Genomic DNA, 14,498 nt, shown 5'->3' with positions numbered 1-14,498 from the left:
TGCAGTACAATGCTCCATCACACGCGTCCAAGTACTCCACAGCGTGGCTGGCAAGAAAGGGTATAAAAGAAGAAAATCTAATGACATGGCTTCCTTGTTCACCTGATCTGAACCCCATTGAGAACCTGTGGTCCATCATCAAATGTGAGATTTGCAAAGAGGGAAAACAGTACACCTCTCTGAACAGTATCTGGGAGGCTGTGGTTGCTGCTGCACGCAATGTTGATGGTGAACAGATCAAAACACTGGCAGAATCCATGGATGGCAGGCTTTTGAGTGTCCTTGCAAAGAAAGGTGGCTATATTGGTCACTGATTTGTTTTTGTTTTGTTTTTGAATGTCAGAAATGTATATTTGTGAATGTTGAGATGTTATATTGGTTTCACTGGTAAAAATAAATAATTGAAATGGGTATATATTTGTTTTTTGTTAAGTTGCCTAATAATTATGCACAGTAATAGTCACCTGCACACACAGATATCCCCCTAAAATAGCTATAACTAAAAACAAACTAAAAACTATTTCCAAAACTATTCAGCTTTGATATTAATGAGTTTTTTGGGTTCATTGAGAACATGGTTGTTGTTCAATAATAAAATTAATCCTCAAAAATACAACTTGCCTAATAATTCTGCACTCCCTGTATACCATGCAGATATTACATTCTAGCATTTCTCTGCACTGAATACTTGATTGTATCATGAATTTACTAAGCTGTTTTGTACATTGTTTAGGTAGCCATTTAAAAATTCCGACACATGATACTGAGAATCTGTCTGCATCAGATGATTACTGCTCTATCACTTCTTCTTTAACTAGAGCAAGTTCTATCTCCGGTTCCTCTGGCAGGTAGGTATATTCTTTACATGTATAATATAGACTTGTTTAGCACTGGACTAGAATAACTAGCAAGCCTCAAACTGGCACTAGAATAAGGGCCTACCTGAATTAAAGGCAGATAGAATTCCAATATTTCTTGTGTGAATTGGCTGCTACAAAGAACTCACATAGCATAACACAGCTCCTCATAGTGAGTTCTGCTCAGTGGAGCCTAATTGTTCTGCTCACTTCTCGTTGAATAGAATGAGTTTTAGGGTCCGAATTATCAAAGTATGAGCGGACATGGCCCGCGGTAGTGGATCATGTCTGCCGCACATCAATAAATGCCGACAGCATATTCTGTCTGCATTTATCATTGCACAAGCATTTCTAGTGAAATGCTTGTGCAAAGCAGCTCCCTGCAGATTTGCTGCCAATCGGCCACTAGCAGGCGATGTCATTCAACCTGATCGGGCTGATTGCTGTCTGCCACCTCAGAGGTGGTGGATGAGTTAAAGAGCAGTGGTCTTAAGACCACTGCTTCTTAACTCCTGTTTCCAGGTGAATACGACTTAATACGGGGGTTGATAAATCGATGCCCCTTAATGTGAAAAAGCACCATCAAAACATTGGTAAATGAAAAGTAAAAAAAAAAAACAATAACACCCTCAAAAACAGTGCTATATAAAACTTGAAAACAGAAAAAAATAAAGGAAAACAAAAGAGAAAACCATAAAACATAAAAATGCCTATGACACTGGTGTCTCTAAAAAATTCAAAACAAATTTGTATTCAATATAAAATGCACATGTTTACACAGATTGCTCCAGATTTATCATCTAGGTAACGAACAACAATCCGCCACCCCAACCGATTTGATTGCGATGGGTTACCCCGCCTTCACTAACTGGCTTTTCTATAGGCAATGCCTTTTATATATATATCATCACACTCTTAAAATAGGAACATGATCAGACCACTCACATCCTTTGAATCCCTATGCACAAAACCCTCCTCAACCAGACACGCTCTTTCACAAACATACAACATACTACAACAGCTCCCCCCGGCCACATACCATATTACATAGAAAGATGGAACTCCGAACTAGGAATAGACATTACACATGCGGACTCACTACATATTTACTAAAGCATTAAAAAATCCTCCATCTCCTGCAGATACTTGGAACTCAATGTAAAAATACTGCAGAGATTGTATTTGACACCAGCAAGATGCAAAAAAAATGATAATCTCAGCCCTGCAAACGGCTGGAGATGCGGATCACACATAGGACACATGAGCCACATCTGGTGACTATGCCCCAAAACAACAGACATGTGGACACAAATTTCACAAGAGACAAGCAAAATCTTAGAATTACCCACCTCCCTGGACCCATGCCTATGGCTCCTTAATAAAACTCCCAAAAAATTCACTACACTGATAAGTAAATTGTTCAACATTATAAGCAATAGCTTTAAAATCCTAATAGCCAGCAATTGGAAATCAGACAAAATACCCAAAATAGCACAATGGCGATAAGAGGTATAGTGTCTCTAACACTCTTTCCCTAAAGGAATTCCACTGAAATGTAAGCTTCACACTTACGCACAAGTGCAATCATTATGGGAAGCATATATAAAACCTAATTAGCACTATTAATCCCCCCTGTTTACATATACAACACTATTAAGAGTTCTTGGTCAAATACAGAACTTGCTGTAATCGATGACGCCCTTTACTCGTGTATCTTGTATCTCGATTTAAGAATCAGGGGCCTATTTATCAAGCTCCGTATGGAGCAGCGGTCTAAAGACCACTGCTCCATAACCTGTTCGCCTGCTCTGAGGAGGCGGACAGACATTGCCGGATATCAACCTGATCGAATACGATCAGGTTGATTGACACCCTCTGCTAGCAGCCGATTGGCCGTGAATCTTCAGGGGGCGGCATTGCACAAGCAGTTCACAAGAACTGCTTGTGCAATGCTGAATGCGGAGAGCGTAATGCTGTCCGCATTCAGCGATGTCTGTCGGACATGATCCGCTGATCAGATCATGTCGGACAGACATTTGATAAAACGGCCCCTAGGACTTAACATTAAATACTTGGTAAACCCTATAATGGGTTGGATATAGCTTATCTTTAAATTAATAAAAAAACTCTAAAAATGCTGTACTACAAATTGCTACTGTTTTTCCCTTGTTCATTTTGTTCTCCCCTTGTTTTTCTTACCCTTTATGTTACAGAATGAAAATACTCATGTCAAAGACCAAAATTAATACGTCAATATTGTTTTATTGTCATTATTTGAGACCTGTATGATTGACTTTCAATAACATTTTTGAAAAAAAAAAATGCATATGTTTACTCTACTGTATAAATTTTTTTCCATTGCTAAAATTTTAAACAGTGCTATTCATTCTATTCATAACTGAAACATTGTTTGGGCTATCTTTTATAGAGAATTTATAACGCTAACAACTCAGCCCACGCTGTAATTTACAGGTGCAGATACAGACAAAAATCGATCAAGCAACCGCGGCTCACAGAGACTGCTACATATTTGAAAGAGCCACTAGCGGATTTAGCAATTTAGAGTAGCATCTAATAAATGCATTAGTAAGAGTACTGTTTAAAATGTTAGCAATGGGCAAAGTTTATATAATGAACATGCATATGCATTTTATATTGAATACAAATTTGTTTTGAATTTTTTAGAGACACCTGTGTCAGAGGGATTTTATGTTGTATTGATTTAATTCATTAAATTATTATTATTTTTTTAAATTTTAATGTTATATGCAATGTTTATATAACATGTAAGTTTAATTAGATTGAATCTGAACCTGCAACTAAAGTTGCTACTGGTTCTTGTTTGATGTGCAAGATATCATGTAGTGGGTCATTTAACACAGCTATATATATTAATGACAGAAACCCCCGCTGATGGTAGGTTAGAAAAGATCTTTACCCTGAGCTAAGAATTGCGCACAATCAGATAAGTCCATGGCTAAAAATAATAACAGAGAATGTTAGCACTGATGACATTTCTTTCATAAAGATAATAACAGTCCACAATCCATTACTCCTGGGAATTATACTCCTGGCCACTAGCATGAGGCAAAGATCCCAATATTTCCACAGACCTTAAATACCCTCTTACCTTACTGGGGACTAGTCTTGCCTTTGTCTTCGCAGGAGGACGGTAAAAAAGGAAGGTGCTCAAAGTGTTTGTGCTTAGACCGATTTGAGGCCCAGTTTTGTCTTTGAACTATAGGTTGTAGCACTGGAACACCCTATTTGAGTTAGTCACAGTCCTGTTACAGGGGTCACAGGACCTGGTCCCTAGCCTTCTCCTATTGGTTCTACGTAACACTCTATATATTTAGATAATTTTCTGTCACATGTACATCAGTGGATTGGATATCTACTGGAAGAAGTTTATGCTGCTTATATTAAGTCTAGTAGTCTAGAGGGCTCCTCACCTCCAAAATATGTGCTACCATTTTCAACTGGTGTTTCCTTGTTCCAAAAAAACTTTTTCAAGGTTAAATCTCTGATCATCTTGTTGATATCCACTATCAAGTTGAAATATCTTTTTGGAACAAAGCCCAGTCCCAAACTTAATACCTCAGACTCTTGTGGTGTAAGCTCTATACTTAATAAGATAATAACCTTTATATTTGATATTTGTTGCAAGCCCCCCTGAGCCCTGAGCCTTGTATGTCCTCCCCTTCCTCTTGCACCTCTTCCTACGCTTCCTCCTACTTTTTGTCCCTTTGGAACCTCATGAAAAACCTGCTGGTCATCCTTCACTCTATTGATAGCTGATGTCTGTACGGTGGGCCTGATATCTCCCTCACTGTCACTCAGGAATTCCTGTCTCCTAGTGTCAGCCCTCTGCTGGAAAGAACCCCTACTGTATTTAATGTCTTACTAGTATTTCTAGTCATCATTACTTCAGATCTATTCACATTGCTATCTAAATTAGCCTGTGGGGATTTAAGAATAGTTTTGGGTCTAACCATTGGTTCCTCATCCTCAGATGGGCCGCTAGAGTCATTCCTAGATGATTGGTCTGTGCTTTTCTTCATATCCCTATTTTCATGGATCATAATCAATTCCTAAGGTTTGCTTTCCTGGACAAGCATTTTTCAGTTTGCTGCTTTTCCATTTGGTCTGGCTACTGCTCCCAGAATCTTTATGAAGGTTATAGGGACCCTTTTATTGGTGATAAGAGCTCAAGGTGTGTCAGTGGTTTTTTAAATGGATGATATCTTGGTACAGGCTCCATCTTTACATTTAGCAGTATCTCATACCAACAAACGATGATTAACCATTTTTTCATCCATGGAATATTATTTGGTTTTCAAAGTTTTACAGATTCCTCCTTTTTGAACATATGCATGTTTTGGATATTCAGTTTTTTTCTTGGAAGGTTTTGCTTCTTTAAGCCATTTCTTCTGCTAGAAGAATTTCTGATTTGTCTGCACTTTGTGGTGAGCGTCCTTATCTTGCTGTTTCTTCAGGATAAGGCAGTTTTGAGAGCTAAGGGGTTGTTGTTCTCTCTTTGTGTCCTAATCCAAAGAATTCTAAGGAGGTGCTTCTCCCTAATTTGGTGGTGGTCAGAGCTTTTAAGTTCTATTTTTCAGGCTATTAAGGGTTTTTTTGCAAGTAGCCAATCCTTGATGAGCGCTCCGTTCTGCTGGTAGCACCACTCTGTTCCAGGTTGTGCTGCTTACACGCTAACTCCTTGTCACACACGCAACGCTGTAAGGTGTCCCAACCTCAGCGCTCCCCACGGGAACTCACCACTGGCAACTATGTTCCGGCCTGGTGCACAGTGAATAGGGAGAGCTTCACCAAAACTCCCCGAGAAAGCAAACAGAACAAAAACCTGAGTTTAAAGGATATGATGATAAAATAAAGAAGGTTATGGAGGAATTTAATGAAAATTTGTGGTATTTCAAAAAGATCAAACTAACTAGGGATAAGGAGGATTATGAAAAGGGAAATTTTTATAGGTGGACACATACAGAAGGGAGGAAAAGGTATAGGGGGAACCCAGGAAGACAAGACATTAAGAAAGTTAGGTTCAATGAAACAGATACAGAATACTACTATGATTCCTCAGATTTTGAGAATAGCACTGAGGAATCTGTTAACAATGCAACCTTTGTCTTACAAACCCCAGGTACTATTGAAGGGAGTACTACCACAACATCCCAGGTTCCAAAAAACCCGAAGGGTATATAGCAGACAACAGCAAAAGAAAAACACACAGGACACGCAGGGGCGGTAGACATAAGGGTAAACAAAGGGAACCCTACAAATCAACAGGGACCTCAGCATCGGTACCCTTGCAGACAGCGAAGGAACCAAAGTTGGAAGTATGTTTAGAGTCCAAAAATATAATTAACTTATCTTCAATGAATTTAACTGCTATGCAGATTAAAATTCTGTCGCTAGGTCTCAACTTTGCCCCCTCCTCCCATTTTAATTTATTTCAAACTATAATAGATATCAATAAATTTATAAGATCATTGCTGCTTAAGAAACATTTCTTTGAGTCATCTGAAACTGTAAATAACAGTATGGAATCCTCAGAAATTAGCGAGGTGTTAGGTGTCAATGACACTGACAATGTAGTTAATGATACCTTCTCTTTTGTTGATATATGTGCGGAAATTGATCTGATGCATTTACAAAGGGATGGAGATATTAACACTAGTGAAACAATACACACAAATGTTAATCTGACTAAATTTAGAGACAAATCCTCTTTTTATCCCATACATGCTAGGAACAATAGTGTAGAGGTATTTCAAAAAACAATAGAGAAGGAATTAATTGATTTACATGAGAAAGTAATGAAAAACAGAATGTTTTCAAACATAACAATTTGAACAAATATGAAAGAATTGCCCAACCAGGCAATAGTCATACGCAATTCAGATAAGGGGGAAATGTAGTCGTTCTTAACAAAGTTGACTATATGGCGGAAGCATACAGGCCGCTTCATAACACTGAGGTATATGAGAAAATACAGACAAATCTCACTTTCAAATACAGAAGGATTTTGCATGATCTATTAGATTGGGGGGTTATGATTGGTGCAATAAGTAAGGTCAATTTTGATCATTTATTGATAGAACATCCTATTGTACCAATATTTCATTATCTCCCCAAAGTTCATAAAAGTATCACATCTCCTCCGGGTCGCCCTATAGTGGCAGGAATAGGATCTCTTAATGAGCCACTTTATGCTATGATAGATACCTTTTTGCAACCTATTGTTTTGGGATTGAAAAGTTATACAAGGGACATCTAATCAGACAGATTGAACAGGTGAGATGGTCAGATGACTACTATATTGTCACAATAGATGTAGTGTCCTTGTATACTTCCATTCCTCATGACAAGGGTATTTCAGCAGTAGAATCATGTTTGGAGATGTATACCAACTATGACGCAAATTGTAAGGAATTCATTTTGAAATCTATTGAATTTTTGTTGAGCCACAATTCTTTCCTTTTTGAGGGAGATTACTATCGCCAAAGACAAGGTACAGCTATGGGGGCTAAGTTTGCCCCCATGTATGCCAATTTATATCTTGGCTGGTGGGAGCTGTCCAAGATCTTTGGCGATGGTAATCCCTTCAGGGAAAGGATAGTTCATTACAGTCGTTACATTGACGATTTGTTATTCATTTTCAGATGGGATGAGAGACAGATTTTGGATTTTTTTGCATACTTGTCTCAAAATCAATTAAATTTAAAATTCACAATGGTAATGAGTAACAAACAAATGCCCTTTCTTGATGTGTTACTGAAACCAAACATTACTGGTAACAGAATGGAGGTAGAACTTTATAGGAAACAGAGTGCTGGAAATACTCTCCTTAAAGTAAACTCCAGTCATACCAAACATGTAATAAGGGCTATCCCGAAGGGACAATACATGAGAACTAAACGAAATTGTAGCACAGTAGAGTCCTATGAAACTCATTCAGAAAAGACAACTCAGCGATTTCTGGAGAGAGGGTACACTCTGCAACATTTGACTGAAGCAAAATCAAAGGTAGATTTGATGAGTAGAACTGATATGCTAAAACAAAAAAAGGGAACACATACTGATTTTCTAAAGAAGCCTGTGTTTATTATAGCTTATAGCAGGGAACATAGTATGATTTGTGACATCATTAGGAAATCGCTGCCTATACTACGAGCAGATGAAACTTTGGATAAAATTGTGGATAAAGGTTGCAAATTTGTGACTAGAAAGTCAAGTTTTCAGATGTGGAAGCCGTAGGTGTAAGTCCTGCACTCATGCAACCCTAGGTGATACATAGGGGATGAAGAATCAGATACCCCTGTGGCTTTTCATTTCCGCAATTTGCATAACGAAGATGGTCGTTTTTTGATGTTTCAGGGCATACAGCATGTCAAAAGACAAGTCAGGGGAGGTAACAGATTAAAACTTCTAGGTCAAAAAGAAGTTTATTGGATATTTCAGTTAAACACTAGGGTCACTAGAGGTTTAAATTCAGATTGGGATATAAAACTGTATGTTGAATAAGCAGTATAACTATCGATATATAGATGAGGGATTTCTGAACTTTTCTTATAATGTTTTAAAAAAATCAAAACATCAAAATACTAAAGAATACGTAATAATTAAAAAACATTACAAAACATTTAATAAATACCTCTAAAAAAATATTTTGATATTTACTCTTATCCAACCTTTTGGTTCTATATACCACAGTGGTTCCCAAATTTTCTGACGCTCTAAACTCATTTGTGGTTTTTGTAAATCTCTATAGGTGTGAATTTTCGCATACTTTGACATAATTAGTAACTCCATCATTTAAGTAAAGAACAGAAGTATATATGTACACATGGTTCCTCAATATCAGGTTGTTATACAAGGTTATGGCATAATCATTTACTATGTCTATAATGAGTACTAACATAGATACATAGACAAATCATAGGAGAAATGTTGAATTTTGAATAGTTCTATATGAACACATTATAAGTCATACTGTAGGATGTATTTAGATTTTTTTCTAATATATAATAATGCTTGAAGTATTGAACCTGGTAATATGGGACAGACATGTAAAAGCTGCTATGACAAGCATTCATAAAATGACATATAAGTTTCTACTGGAGAGAAGTTATGTTATACTTAGAAAGTTTTTGATATACAAAGTACAAGCTAAATGTGTTATATTGCATGAGAGCAAACTTTTTTCTTCTTTCTTCCTTTTTCCAGTAAACAACATTATTTAACAAAATGTACAGTGAGATGCAAAAAGAGAGATTTTGCAGCGCAAAGAAAAAAGACTGTTGGTTACTGGACTTCGTTAAATACTAAAACCCACTATCAGAGTAAACAAAAAATAAGTGTAATCAAAATTCAATACTTTGAAATACAATTGACAACTACATTCACACAAAATAACTTTTTTTGAAAAAAATATTAAAGTAGTAGTCCGGCTGGACTAGTACTCACGCACACTCACACACATACGGTTTAAAACTTGCTGGAACTCAGACTATGTAATTTGATCTGAATTGCACCTCATAAAATATACATCACTCCTTAACAGGAGGTATTAGAGTATTTGTGTATATATAAGTAATCAACTCCTGTAGGTAAGTGAGTATGTTATTAGTAGTGGTAGTAGAGTGTATCTAATAAGTACTTATACAAAAAAGCACCACAATAATATAAATAATATCCGATTAAATTTCCGGTGTGTGTGCTAAGAAATGTAAAGTCTACAGTACACTCAATGTATGTATGTTAGTCAAACAGTCAAAAGTAAAGCTGATGGTTAACTGTGTTCCTAAATTTTAATCATTGCCAGTGTTGCAAAGTATATTAAATTGGTATTAAAGGACCCCGGTCACAGCAAAGTCATTGGTGATTATGTGAAACGCTCGTCAGGGGCACCTGCACGAGGTTATGGAACCTCGATTTTAATAGCTGACTCAGCCTTAATATCCAATTGCACCGTAGTGATTACGTTTACAGACAGTGGCAGTTAATGTTAAACAAGGCCTCCGCTATAGAAGAGACCTTTTTCAGTCTAAGATTAGCAGATTTCTTTTCAATCGTGGGTAACCTGTGCTCAGAGTTATATACAGTGATAACTAATGGTTAAACAGGCCTCCGCTATAGAAGAGACCTTTTTTCAGTTCAGCTCAGCATATCTTTCCATTCGTGGGTAACCTGTGGGTACATTTATACTTAGCAAGGTTGAACTATAGCTCCAGTGACAGCTAAATGGTTAAACAGGCCTCCGCTATAGAAGAGACCTTTCTTTAGTTCAGCTCAGCATATCGTTCCATTTGTGGGTAATCTGCTGGTATATTTATACTCAGTATGGTTGAACTATAAGCTCCAAAGATAGCTAATGTTTAAACAGGCCTCCGCTATAGAAGAGACCTTTTCTAGCTCAGCTTAGCATATCTTTCCATTCGTGGGTAACCTGTTGGTATATTTTTATTCAGCAAGGTTGAACTGAAAATCTAATTTCTATCTCTTTTTTAAAGCAAAGTTAATAATTGGTTGTATTAGTCATACATTAATATTATATTTAATGATGCATATGTGCATTATGCATATAAAGTGCATTTGAATCTCTAATTAATTTAAAGGTATATACCGTACTTTAAAATCACCAATGACTTTGCTGTGACCGGGGTCCTTTAATACCAATTTAATATACTTTGCAACACTGGCAATGATTAAAATTTAGGAACACAGTTAACCACCAGCTTTACTTTTGACTGTTTGACTAACATACATACATTGAGTGTACTGTAGACTTTACATTTCTTAGCACACAAACCGGAAATTTAATCGGATATTATTTATATTATTGTGGTGCTTTTTTGTATAAGTACTTATTAGATACACTCTACTACCACTACTAATAACATACTCACTTACCTACAGGAGTTGATTACTTATATATACACAAATACTCTAATACCTCCTGTTAAGGAGTGATGTATATTTTATGAGGTGCAATTCAGATCAAATTACATAGTCTGAGTTCCAGCAAGTTTTAAACCGTATGTGTGTGAGTGTGCGTGAGTACTAGTCCAGCTGTGTGAATGTAGTTGTCAATTGTATTTCAAAGTATTGAATTTTGATTACACTTATTTTTTGTTTACTCTGATAGTGGGTTTTAGTATTTAACGAAGTCCAGTAACCAACAGTCTTTTTTCTTTGCGCTGCAAAATCTCTCTTTTTTGCATCTCACTGTACATTTTGATGTATATTACTGTTAGTGGTTCTGGAACTTAAGGGTCACGATATATAAATAACAAATCTGATTTATCCCTTAAGTTTTTTTTTTGCAAGGTAGCTTTTTGGTGTTCCCTACATATTTTTTCTAAATTCTACCATTTTTATATTTTTGCCTCTTCTGAAGCAGCTTTTAGTAGGTAAGTCTGCATGATAAACTAAAAAAATAAATACAAACAATCATCCAATCTTTTTAGAATAGTATAAGTCTGGTCCCGCCCAGATTACTTGTGGACTCCACAGCTTAGGTGTTAGTTCCAAGGAGTAATACAGTTTAAATCAAAATCATTCAATCCCCATTGCAAATCGCAATCTGGTTTATTGTCAAAATTTACAGACTTTCAGTTGTTTTCAATGAACAAATCAAACAAAAGCAATTGAAATAGCTGAAAACAACGAATGGTTCAAGTGGTTTCCCTAAATTCAACTGAAAATGCAACTTTTTTTAATTTTATAATTTCTTTATTGAGGTAATACAATCCAAAGTTTACATTACATTTATAGGTAATATAGAAAATACAAGTTACATCATTGTTTTATAGTATGAACATCAGAAGTGATACAGTAATGTGCAATATGAAAATAATCTCCTATTTTTTTAACTTTATTAGAAAATAATAGAGAAATAGGAAAGAGAGAAAAGTGAAGATGAAGTGAATATGCAACTTTTAATGAGCTCTGCAGTCTCAAAATTATTCAACCCCTTCATGGCAAGCATCTTTAGTACTTAGTAGAGCACTCTTTTGCTGTTATGACCTGCTGAAAACGAGATGCTTAGCTAGATACCAACTTCTGGAACCGTTCCTAAAGAATCTGAGCCCATTACTCATGAGCAATGGCCTTCAGTTCAGTAATATTCTCAGGTTTGCATGATGCAACCGCCTTCTTCAAATCCCACCAGAGATCTTCTATGGAGTTCAAGTCAGGTGATGTGATGGCCACTGTAGAATCTTCCAGAACTTCTTCTGCAACCAAGCCTTGGTGGCATTTGAGGTATGCTTGGGATCATTGTCCTGTTGGACGGTCCAATGATGCCCAAACTTAAGCTTCCTCACAGATGCCATGACTTTGTCTCCTAGGATTTCCTGATACTTCAATTAATCCATCTTGCCTTCCACACGCTGTAGGATTTCAGTACCAGAGGATGCAAAGCAGCCCCAGAGAATCACTGACTTCTCATCATGCACTAACTGTAGTGTTATTTTCAGCATATACTTCATTCTTTTTTCTTTAGACATACCACTGATTCATTGGGTTGAAAAGTTCCAGTTTTGTTTCACAGAACAGAATCCCAAAACTTCTGTGGCTTATTTATATGATTTTGAGCATATTGGCGCCAACTTTTCTTGTCCTTTTGGGTCAGTAGTGTTGTACGTCTTCTGAGTTCTGGCATGGAAAACTAAGCATTTAGTACATGCATTACTATGCAAACTTAAACCTCAGTGCCTGTTGCCACCAAGTCTTGCTGCAGGTCTTTTGTAGTCACTCAAGGGTTTTTCTCAACCTGCCTTCTCAGAAATTTGGTTGCAGCCGTTGATAGCTTCCTTTTTCTGCCCCGTCCAGGTAGTGTAACCACTGTTCCTTTCATTTTGAACTTCCGAACTATGCTTTCAACATTCAGTGCCTTTGCTATCTTTTTGTATCCTGTTTCTTGTTTGTATAGGGTGTTAATCTCTTCTCTTAACTTTTTGGACATTTCTTTTTATTTAGTCATATTTCTAACATGCAGACAAACGTGACACTCAACAAACCCCTAGCCAGTTCATGTATTTCATGTGTTCTAACTCAAACACACCTGGTGCAACGAATGAAGCCCTTGATTGGTTGCATCAGGCGTGCTTGAGACAACACCTGTTTTGCATATTTGTGCTGTTGTGAGGGATTCTATTCAAAGGGTTGAAGAATTTTGAGAATGCAGAATTCATTAAAAGTTAAATATTTAGTTGAATTTGTGAAAACTTCTTGAAGCATTTTCATTGCAAACTGCTGAAAGTCTGTAAATTGTGACAATAAACCTCATTTGCAATGGGGGTTGAATAATTTTGATTACAACTGTAGATCGTGGACTCTCTCACCAACTTTATGAAAGAAAATATAATTTATGCTTACCTGATAAATTAATTTCTTTCTTGGTGGTGACAGTCCATGAGCCCACCCCAATTTATTCCTATTATAATTGTTTTTTTTCTGGAGGCAGTTTGAGTATGTACCTTTCTTTTTATTGCTCTTATTTTCTTTTCCTACATTCTTCTTTTCTAGCTTGGCTATACGCCAGACTAGTTTCCAGTAAGATGGGAGGGGTTTTTAAGGCTTTGGTAATTTTGGGATCTATGCCTCCTCCTAGTGGCAAGGAGTAAAATTCCCAGAGTTATGGGTTGTGAACTCTCAACACCATGAAATAAATGAATTTATTTGGTAAGCATAAATTATATATTTTTTAGCGTGTCATATATACTTCAATGGATAGAGCAGCTGCGCTAAACGTCACTCAAATGACATGGATATATGTGTATGTATGTATATGAGCACACATACATATGTACACACACATACGCATACATATATACATATGGTTCTTTTGCCCCGAAATGTCACATTTAAATAAATTTCATTTTGGAATTACTGTTTACTGAAGACCAGAGAGTGCTTTATATATAGAGAACAAGGGGGATACGTCAAAGAAAATTCAGTGAGTGCAAAATTATTAACAACAGTTCCAGTACAGGGGTGTGAAGGCTTTAATTATCTTATTACATATTGCATCACCAATTGTACCACTGAGAGCATCACACATGTTTTCAAACATCAGATTTGAAGCCGAAGATAGATCTAGACTCTACTGGGACTACATTAAATCACTTTCTTATTACTCCCTTTACTTTGCTCATTGTTTCAATGTAGTGTCATTGCAATAAAAACATTGGCTTAGATTCACAGGTGCTTGTTAGGTTGCCTGGTGGCCTTGTTTTGAAGGCGGAGTCATGTTTGAAATTAATTGAGCATCATTTTACCTCTATTTTCTACAGATTAATTAGAGGGTATTTTTGCCGTTAAAGGGACACTAAACCCAAATGTTTTCTTTCATGATTCAGATAGAGCATGCAATTTTAAGCAACTTTCTAATTTACTCCTATGATCAATTTTTCTTTGTTCTCTTGCTATCTTTATTTGAAAAAGCACAAATCTAAGCTAAAGAGCCGGCCCATTTTTGGCTCAGCAACATGGATAGCACTTGCTGATTGATGGCTACATTTATTTATTTATTGATTGTGCCTGAGTGATATTAATGCACAATAGCAATAATACTTCTGCTCTCCCCTTCTAGGCCTGAATGTTTTATTTTTGTAA

The 14,498-nt window shown here is 36.5% G+C and overlaps 1 long non-coding RNA gene across 1 annotated transcript in view; it reads left to right on the top strand.

Annotated features, from left to right (window-relative positions):
* Window positions 1-729: 729 nt before the first annotated feature.
* The window catches only part of LOC128651807 (uncharacterized), a 103,534-nt gene continuing 89,765 nt past the window's right edge, over window positions 730-14,498 (top strand). The window contains exon 1 of the long non-coding RNA XR_008401187.1: window positions 730-848. This is a non-coding gene — a long non-coding RNA (uncharacterized LOC128651807). The remainder of the gene's footprint in view (window positions 849-14,498) is intronic.

This window comes from Bombina bombina, chromosome 3 (assembly GCF_027579735.1).
Source record: "Bombina bombina isolate aBomBom1 chromosome 3, aBomBom1.pri, whole genome shotgun sequence".
NCBI classification, from domain to species: domain Eukaryota; kingdom Metazoa; phylum Chordata; class Amphibia; order Anura; family Bombinatoridae; genus Bombina; species Bombina bombina.
This window is presented reverse-complemented; position numbering and strand designations above follow the sequence as displayed.